Below are 10,223 nucleotides of genomic sequence, written 5' to 3'. Positions count from 1 at the left end.
CAGTGAACCGTGCTAGCATTGTTGGAGATTTTTATTGTTTGGTTGTGACGGATGATTTCTCTCGTTACTCGTGGGTGTTATTTATGGGATCAAAAGATCAAACTCCTGTGCTAATTCAGAACCTTATTACAAAGATCGAATCACTTTACAAACTGAAAGTGAGACGAATTCATAGTGACAATGGAACTGAGTTCAGGAATAATGTATTGGATTTCTTCTGTATACAGAAAGGAATTCATCAGGAATTCAGTGCACCTTATGTTCCTCAACAAAATGGGGTGTTTAAACGAAAGAACCGTACGCTGATTGAAGCTGCACGTACAATGCTGGCTGATTCAAAGCTACTTGTTCAATTCTGGAACGAAGCTTTGAATACCGCTTGCTACACATTTAATCGCGTACTAACGGTAAAGAAGCTCAAGAAGACTAGTTACGAGCTTCTACATAATTGTAAGCCGAACTTAAAGTATTTGGAACCATTTGGGTGTCCATGTACTGTGTTGAAAAAAGACGTTGGAAAGTTCGATGAGAAAGCTTTTGAGGGTTATTTCTTGGGTTATAACTCTCTGAAGAAGCGGATTTTCAATCTTTCTTCTGGTTGCGTGGAGGAATGGTATCGCGTTGATTGTCAAAGTTATACGATTCCACCAACTGGTACAGGACCCGATTGGATGTTCGACTATGATCAATTATTTAATTCATTTACATCAACAGTTAATGACAAACCTGAAGATCTCGTTAGATCGTATTTGGAGGACCAATGTCTTCCAAGTCCAAGGTTTTCCTCGGTTGATGCAAGTGATTCTCCTAATGTATCTGAAACGTCAAACGATGTTTCTGAATTCTCCGATGATGCTGAGTTTGTTGATTCATCATCTGTAATGGTAGATGAAGCTCAAGAGACTACCGAGCCTATTCAATGATGATTCATCATCTGTCTCTTTAGACACTGCGGAGGAGAATGTCACCAATTTGGGTGATAATGTATATGTTCCTGCGAATCCTACTTTACGGATTCATTCACAACATCCACAGGATCAGATAATTGGTGATGTGAATGACGGGGTTCGCACAAGGCACCAATTGGTTAACATATGTGATGATCAATCTGATCATAATGTATCTCCTACTAAGGATTCGATTGTTTGTGCTTATGCGGATTTGCACTCTTCGGGTATCCTTAATATCGCACAATACGCCTGCTTTCTATCACAGATAGAACTGACAAGTGTCGCAATGGCACTCAAGGAACCATCATGGGTTGAAGTTATGCAGGAGGAGCTGCAACAGTTTGTTAGACTGGGTATATGGGACTTAATCGACAAACCCGATCGCGTTAAAAAGGCGATTCCTAAAATGGATTTTTAAGTGCAAGAAGGACGACCGTGGGGTTATCGTGCGAAATAAGGCGCGATTGGTCGTTCTTGGTTACAATCAACAAGAAGGCATAGATTATACAGAAGTGTATGCTCCAGTGGCACGACTGGAGGCTATACGAATCTTTCTTGCCTATGCAGCCTACAAAAACATTAATCAAATGGATGTGAAATCGGCATTCTTGAATGGAGCAATTCATGAAGAAGTGTACATGAAACAGCCTCCTGGTTTCGAGGATCCAGACTTTCCTGAGCGTGTTTACCGTTTAAACAAAGCTCTGTATGGTTTGCATCAGGCCCCGAGAGCCTGGTACAGCACGTTGGCTGACCATCTGATTGAAAGTGGATTCAAGAGGGGAACTGTGGATTGTACGTTATTTTACAAGAATATGGGTGATGATCTGCTCTTCGTCCAAATTTATGTGGATGATATTATTTTTGGTTCGACAAACGATAGTTTATGCAAAGAATTCGAGAAAACGACGCAGACAAAATTCGAGATGAGTTCGATGGGAGAAATGAGTTTCTTTCTGGGTTTGCAAGTTGACCAGTCTGACGCCGGGATCTTTATCCATCAGACAAAATATGTGAACGATGTCTTGAGCCGATTCAAGATATCCGATGGCAAAATTCCCTCTACTCCTCTTCCCGTGGGTCACAATTTATCACCGGATGAATTGGAGGATAGCGTAGATCCGACCCTATATCGAGCTATGATTGGATCACTTATGTATTTGACTGCTTCTTGACCGGACATTATGTTTGCTGTCTGTTTGTGCGCTAGGTATCAATCGAGTCCCCGAGTGACTCACCTAGCGGCAGTAAGGCGTATCTTACATTATCTGAGGGGAACTCCAGACATCGGGTTATGGTACCCCAAAGACGATAAGTTCGATCTCACCGCCTTTACTGACTCGGACTATGGAGGTTGCAAGATCAATTTCAAATCGACAACGACGGGATGTCAATTCTTAGGAAACCGGCTTGTTTCCTGGTAGTGTAAGAAACAGACAACGATCTCAACTTCAACAGCCGAAGCGGAGTATGTGGCGGCCTCGAGTTGCTGTTCACAGGTTCTCTGGATCCAGCAACATTTGCGGGATTATGGTTTGAAGTTTCTTACTACTCCTATTTTTATTGATAATTCTGCTACAATCTCTATCACCAAAAATCCGGTTCAACATTCAAAAACAAAACATATTGAAATCCGTTATCACTTTATACGTGATTGCTATGAAAAGAAATTAATATCAATTGAAAAAATTCATACGGATTTTCAAAAGGCTGACCTTTATACCAAAGCTTTTGACAAAACGCGTTTTCAATACTTGCTTGGTATAAACGGTTTAAAATCTTTCACAGAAATTCAAAAGCTTGTTTAGATCATTTTTTTATGTTATTTCAATTTTTACTGTTTTTAGGGGTAGAAAATAGAAAAATACTAAAATATTGTGTTTTCGTTTGTACAGAAAAATTCTATAAACTCCAAAAACATTCAAATATTGAAAAGTCCAAAAACATTGAAAAAAAATGCTTATAAAAAATGAGTTTTGAAGCAAAAAGGGAAAATGATAATACATTGACTTAGCGGACCTAACACATGAATAAAGTAGACTAAAAAGTGCCGTAAGATCAATTGCATGATGTGTATGATAGGCTTAACAGATCGTATAAGTGCTGAAAAGATATAAACCTAAATGCTTGCCAAATCTAGTGGTGTTACATCTTGATGCATAGTTAATATCTGTATTAAATATCAAAAAGTTTTAAGATTGCTGTGTGTGCATTCGTTCATTTTTTGAAGAAAATTCTGCTTTGTTTTATCTTTAATTTTGCAAAGAAATTCAACTTCATTTTTTCTTTATTTTTTATTCAAATCTTGGATCCTCTCCTGCGCGATAAGATTATCCGACCTGAGGGTTAAGATTTGGATATTCTGCTTTATTTTCTTGATGTTTCGTATAAAATCTTGGACTTTCTCCGCGCGATAATACGGGATTATCCGAATTGAGAGTTAAGATTTTATGCAACTTCTGCTTATTTTTATCTTTTTATTTTTATTAAAATGGAACCTTATCTTCGTGTAGTAATACCGATCTTGAGGGAAAATTTTAACTTTCTACTTTATTTTCTTTTTATTATTTTTGTATGAGTCACAGCTAATCAATTCAAAGAAAACTGAAAAACGTACATGTGAAATTCACTGTATAAGAGATATGAAACTGTGTCTGACAGGTGGGTTCCACATAAGATTTGTGCTTAATTGAACCTTAAAATGTATCATAAAGTTACGGACGGATCTGTCTAAAGTTTAAAATGGACAATTATATCTGCAATCATCTTTGGGTTACGTGCATAATAATGTCAAAATTGAAGTGTAGTCTAGGACGTTATTAATCAATATGATTCCCTGCTCAACTCACAAAAATATCTACTGCTTTTCATTTACTGTGTTTAGTTTTTTGCTACTTGAAAATTTTCAAAATATACAAAAAGATTTTATATTCTTTTTATTTTTCTGCTTTAGTTTCGATTTGCCAAGCTAGCGAATTAATCATTGAGAAAAGGAAAAAGAGTTAAACCCCAGAAAAATTTTAAGTTAAATCGTGCTTAACGTATTTTCAATTGGTAACAATTGATGTTTTAACGTAAAAATCCGTTTAAGTTAATCAGTACCGATACTTGTTGATTGGGAATTTTAATGTATACAATTAAAACCTAATTTGGATTTAATTGATTAATTTAATTCATTTGAAAATCCTAATTTGGTTTTTAATGATTATTTAATTCCTTAATGAGAAATTATTTTTCTCATTCGTTAAGGAGGTTTGGTGATTCGTTAACATGTTTAACGAATGTAAAGCCATTCGTTATTTAAATATAACGAATGAGTTATCTCATTCGCTATATAGACATTCGCTTCCGTTGTGCATAACGAATGGAAGACATTCGTTTAAACATTTAACGAATGAGAATGGTTAATGTATTATTCGTTAAAGATTAACGAATGAATTATTTATTCGTTAAAGATTAACGAATGACTTAGTTATTCGTTAACAATTTAACGAATGAGAGAAGATTCGTTAAAAATTTTAACGAATGAGATTCAACAGTTAACGAATGAGGTCATTCGTTAGTTCAAATGTTGAACGAATGACCTCGATTTGCGTGAAATTATTGGATATAATCCCAAGGTTAGACGAATGATGGTTCATTCGCCTAATTCCTATTCCATTGCCTTCTCTAAACGAAACTCTGCCAAAATTTCATCAGAATCCATTACTTGCATATTTGCCTAATTGATTGTTATCTTTGTGATCAGCAGGTAAATACGATAATCGTCATATGTGTTTCACGAAGATTTATAGGTGGTTTAAGTTTCAAACTGATTCATTAAAGACGTGAACCTTAATTGAATAATTAGAAATCGATAATATTCGTATATGAGATTACATTTGAATCGATAATTGATGGATTATTACATGCACTTGGTTTCCGAACACAAACTCAATGGTTAATCGTACAGATTGTTTAGAATTTTAACAGATTCTGATATGAACACGATGATTTTGACTATAAATAGTCAAAATTGTTTGTATTTTGACTCTTAGATTAGTCGAACAGATATTCTAGACTGATTCGTTATTTTTATAACGAATGAAGCATGATTCGTTATCTTTATAACGAATGTAGCTTGATTCGTTAAGATAGTTAACGAATGACTGTCTGATTCGTTAAGGTAACGAATGGATTGTTTAAATTCATAACGAATCAGATTGGATTCGTTAAAGTATAACAAATCAGAGTGATTTGTTAAATTTGATTCGTTACTTGTAACGAATAGGTTAACGATTAAGGATAATTCGTTAAAGATAACGAATGAACCTTTTAATGTATAACGAATGTCCCATTCGTTTACAGTTTTTAATGAATGTGATTGTCATTTGTTAAATAGTTTGATTATTTTGGAATATTTTACTAATGTATGTTTGTTCTTAACAGAAATGGCACTGTCTTGGAATAAGAGCCACAACATATTTGTGTTTTTAGAGCCGAACTTTGAAGACACTCCTATCTTTGGGGGTATGATTAGTTTTCTCATCTGCTCAAGAATCTACAAGGCTATCTCTACCCGAACAATCGTTTATCAGAAAATAATCAGGGAATTCTGGAATACAGCCAGAATTAATGAAGCGGAAAATCAGATTGAAGCGGTTGTTCAGAACAAGCGGGTAGTGATAGATGTTGGGGTTATACGAGACTCACTGGGTTTTAATGATACTATTGATGATAGGTGTGAGTTCGATCGAGCGTTGATCAGAGGATTATTCGGCCGAGTAAAGTATAATGGAGATTTAGGCAAATCAATGTACAACAAAGCGAACTTGTGTGAACAATACAAGTATCTGCTTCATGTTCTTATTCATTGCCTGGGTGGTCGAAAAGGAGGTTTCGACGAGTTCAGGGTGATGCTACAATCTGCATTCGTGGCTCTAGTGCTGAATAAACCATTCGATTTCTTTGAATTGATTTTTTATCATTTGAAAGAAAACATCACCAGCAGACATAAGTTCTTAATGTATCCCAGATTTTTACAAATGATGATACATGATCTGGTGCCTGACTTGGAAAAAGATTAAGCAGACGTGATGAAGCTAGATCATATGAATGAAGAGACGATGCGACGTTTGAGATCGTACAGAGGTCAGAGTTTGGTAGATCGATTAAGGTATAAATGTTTGATTGGTCATCTAGCGAATATTGATTATGTCGCGCCACCTAATGATCGTTGGGCTCATGACGATTCCGATTCAGAACGTGAAGGTGGTGATGGTGATGATGGTGGAGATGATGGTGGTGATGGTGGTCCAGGACCACAAGCTGAGTTAAGTTATGAATAGAAGCGTAAGCGTAAAGGTAAAGAACCGATAACGGAAAAAGGGGAGAAACTCAAGAAACAACGAGTTAGAAGGGGTTCGGGTATTGAGATACCGAGTTAGCCGTTTGTGCCTTCTACTGCTGTTTCTACTCCTATTATTTCTTCTACTGCTTCTCCAGTTACAGTTCCACAGATTACACGATCTCCTACTCCTACTCCTACTACAATGATAGATTTTCCTCGTTCTCCAACACCTGTGCAGATGCCTACGTCTCCAATGCCTCCAACTCTGACGTTGGCTACTACTGTGAGGCCTGATCCTCATTTTGGAGACATATTACATACTGTATTGGCACAGATGCCTACACCACAGCCAACGACATCTGTTACTCCTGTTACTCCAACACTGTTGCCGAGGCCTGAGCACTCTTTTATGTCAATCAGTCGTCCTCAGGGTCCTATGCAACCAGTATATCCTAATTTCTATCACATGGCTCCTCATGCTCAATGGTTTCACATGATGAATCTGTTGCATTTACAACACACTCAAATGCAAGCAGATAGAGCTGCAAATGAGCTAGCGCAACGGAATTTGCTGAGGCATCTTCTATCGGCTCAACGTGACAATAAGGAACTTCGAGCCCTAGTTGCTGCTCAGGGGGAGAGGTTAGACAAACATGATGAGATTATTCTTCAACTGACATGCAAAGAAGATGAATTAAAGAAGTTGAAGAATAATGAAGACGATCAGGATGGTGCAGGGGGTGGGGTAGATCAGCAACCGGGCGGAAGTTCCACACCGTCGGCAGGTAATAAGACTGATGCGAGTGTTGGTGGTGGGTCTGAAGCTAGTAATCTACAGATTGTTCCATATAAAGATTACACGAGAGCCAAGCCAATAGATGTTATTCCGGCTAACATGCTTCTATTTGTAGGAATGGATGGGATTGTATAAAGTATGGTGAATGCTGATGAGATCGAAGAAGGTGAATTTGTTGATCATTCTTTAACGAAAGAACAAATTGTCTTGCTTCTGGATCTAAATGATGATGAGATTGAGGAATTGGGTAAGAATGTGGATGTGGAGATGGAAGATAGTACTGATACAGGTATTCCTCACGGGAATGTATCTGATTTTGAAGAAGTGGAAGTGGAAGATGTTACTGCTGAAGAATATCCGGAGTTTTACACAGATAATAACAATGACTCGGGTATTCCGTTCTTTACAATTGAGCATTTCAATGCGGCAGAGCGTCGATTACAGGAAGAAAAAGGTAAGTTAAAAGCTGCAGAATCGAGCCATGTGTCCACTACAGAGAAGAAGCAGAAACGTGCTTTTGATGGTATGTTTGAGCATAACGTTGAGAAGATGAATAAGATGATCGAGACTTTCAGATATCATGACCGAGAAGATGCAAAAGTTGAGAAAGCTCGGGAATCTGCATACCAGATGAAGAAGTACAAGCCTGCTAAAGACGTTAAAGGTGATATGGTGGCCTGGCAGTACGATTCAGATCTTAAGGTATATATCGTTAAGTGGGAGCACCGTATTTATTATTTCAAATGCCCACATGATATTTAATCTATGCCTCGATGGGATGTACGAACCTTAGCTAATCGTCCGTTTGTTAATCGTGGAGACAATAAATGGGCTAGCTGGTTCTACTGGCAGTTATTGCATGAAACCCGCTTTGGTTTCAAATTCTTCCAGCCTCAGGTGCCGACACACAAATATATTGACGAGATAGATGCATGCACGGGATGGAGGAAGTTAATCTTAATAGTGAAGCCGCCGAAGACGATGAAGAGGGTTCCGATGAAGATATTCCCTCAGAGTATTTTCACCTCATTTAATTATTGGTATTATGATAATCGTACAGGTGAAGCGGTTATTGTTTATGGCCAGGGTTCACGCACGAAGACGTTACGTGTATTTGATCCGATGTGGCTGGTCAATCTATCTGAGTCTGACAACGACGCGTTATTCATAAGTTAGATCAGATTCGCTAATGTAAAGGATTATGATCTGGCAATGCAGTTTCAGAGGGTTGTTCGTGTCTGCTACGCATACAAGATTCATAGCTGCGTTGATTGGAAGACAAAGATGTTTCAACGCTAAAGTATGATAAAGAGCTCGAGACGAGGGGGAGTTTTTTGATACACGTTTTGTACGTCTCAGTCTTTATCAGGGCATTAATGTAATTAGTTTAAAGTATAGGGATCTTAATGTAAATATGGCTAAATGGGCCATTCGCTCTAATGTAATGTTACATTCGTTACCCTGTAACGAATGTAACACATTCGTCTAATCTATAAGCTCATTCGTTAACCCAGATTAACGAATGAGATAACGAATGAGGGCTATTCGTTATATGTTAAATGTATTAACGGATGAAGAGTTCATTCATATGGTTTAATGTAACGAATGACACATTCGTTAACTTTTAAGTTAACGAATGTGGTCATCCCCTATATATAGTCTGTAAATTATTCATTAATGTAAGTTTCCAGTTTGTTTATTAATCCTCTCTCGTTACTCTGCCAATTCATTCTCTCATATCATTCATATCGATCATAACGTATATCTACTTTAATCATATACCTAAACATCATGTATCGTCGTAATCACAAGGTCTAGATCCTTTCCGTGCTCATCCAAGTACTTACAAAGGGATAGGCTAGAAATCAAGTGCGGTGCTGTAGCTCCAAACACTTGAAGTTTCGCAGTATGCCTCAAGTGTGACTTATAGTAGGATGGCATAGACTATTGATTTAAATTGGGATTAATTTTAAATATTTACCGAATAGAGTAAAAGTCCAGTTTTACTTTATTGATCGAGACTACTTGATGAACCCTTTCATCTCTCAGGACACTTAGTTTTAAATAACCTATTAAAACTAAGTTTGTCGCGATAATACCAACCAATTTTTAAGTTAATAGTTTTATCTATTAAGTTATTAGTTATGGAAAATTAAATTTAGTTTAATTTTGCATAACTTGATTGGTTAATTTATTTTAATATATTTGGTATTAGGTTGGTGGCATTATAATCCTATTATAATCAAGCAAGCAACCAAAATAGCAAACAGAATATGTAAATCTTAAATGGCCAAGATTAGTGATTGATCTTGTTAGAGCCTATTAGCAAGATCAATCAGGTCAAGGGGTCACAACACAAAACAACCACAAGGATGGACTCTTGGTGCATCCCGTCATCTTTGGTAACTCCCACTGACTTCAAGAACTCCATGAGCTCGTCCTCGTCCTTGGTTTCCTTTGGGTCTTCTTCATTACAAAATTACATTAATACAAGTAATGAAAAACTAAACCCTATCTATTACAATTTTGAACCATTAAGGTGGCCAAAAATCATAAAATAAAACCGAAAACTAAATACAACTTTTGAACCATCCATATGGCCAAAATAAAAAACCATTCAACCACACAAACAAGGTCGGGCCAGATTTACATATTCAACGAAAAATAAGTCGGGCAATATTTTGGTCAAATAAATAAATAAAAATTTGACCAAACTAAAATTTCCCTAATATTTTATCTAGATCAAAAAACGTCAACTGCCCTAATATTACCGGATTCGACTCGTATGTTGTAACCAAGGCTTTGATACCACTGTTGGGTTTCAGTGGTGACCAGTTAAAATTTTGTTTATTAAAACCGGTTCAATAAACATGGTTAATAATAATTAATCTTATTAATTATAGTTATACGCAGCGGAATATATAATTAATCAGCACCGAAAACTAAACCCGACAGGATCCGGTTACAGACAATACGAGTACGAGTCAAAACATTAAATATAAACTAACAATATATTTAAGTTTACCTAGGTTAATAATTAACCGATTGAGACACCGAAGACTAACGAACCGAGCTAGGTGACACAACGAGACCCAACGACCAATCAGTGGTGGTGCACGACGGCAACGGCAGTGGTGGTATCCTGACA

The sequence above is a fragment of the Bidens hawaiensis genome, unplaced genomic scaffold, assembly GCF_021521415.1.
Source record: "Bidens hawaiensis isolate Kalapana, Puna unplaced genomic scaffold, B.hawaiensis_p1.1 tig00016992_1, whole genome shotgun sequence".
Taxonomy (NCBI): domain Eukaryota; kingdom Viridiplantae; phylum Streptophyta; class Magnoliopsida; order Asterales; family Asteraceae; genus Bidens; species Bidens hawaiensis.
This window is presented reverse-complemented; position numbering follows the sequence as displayed.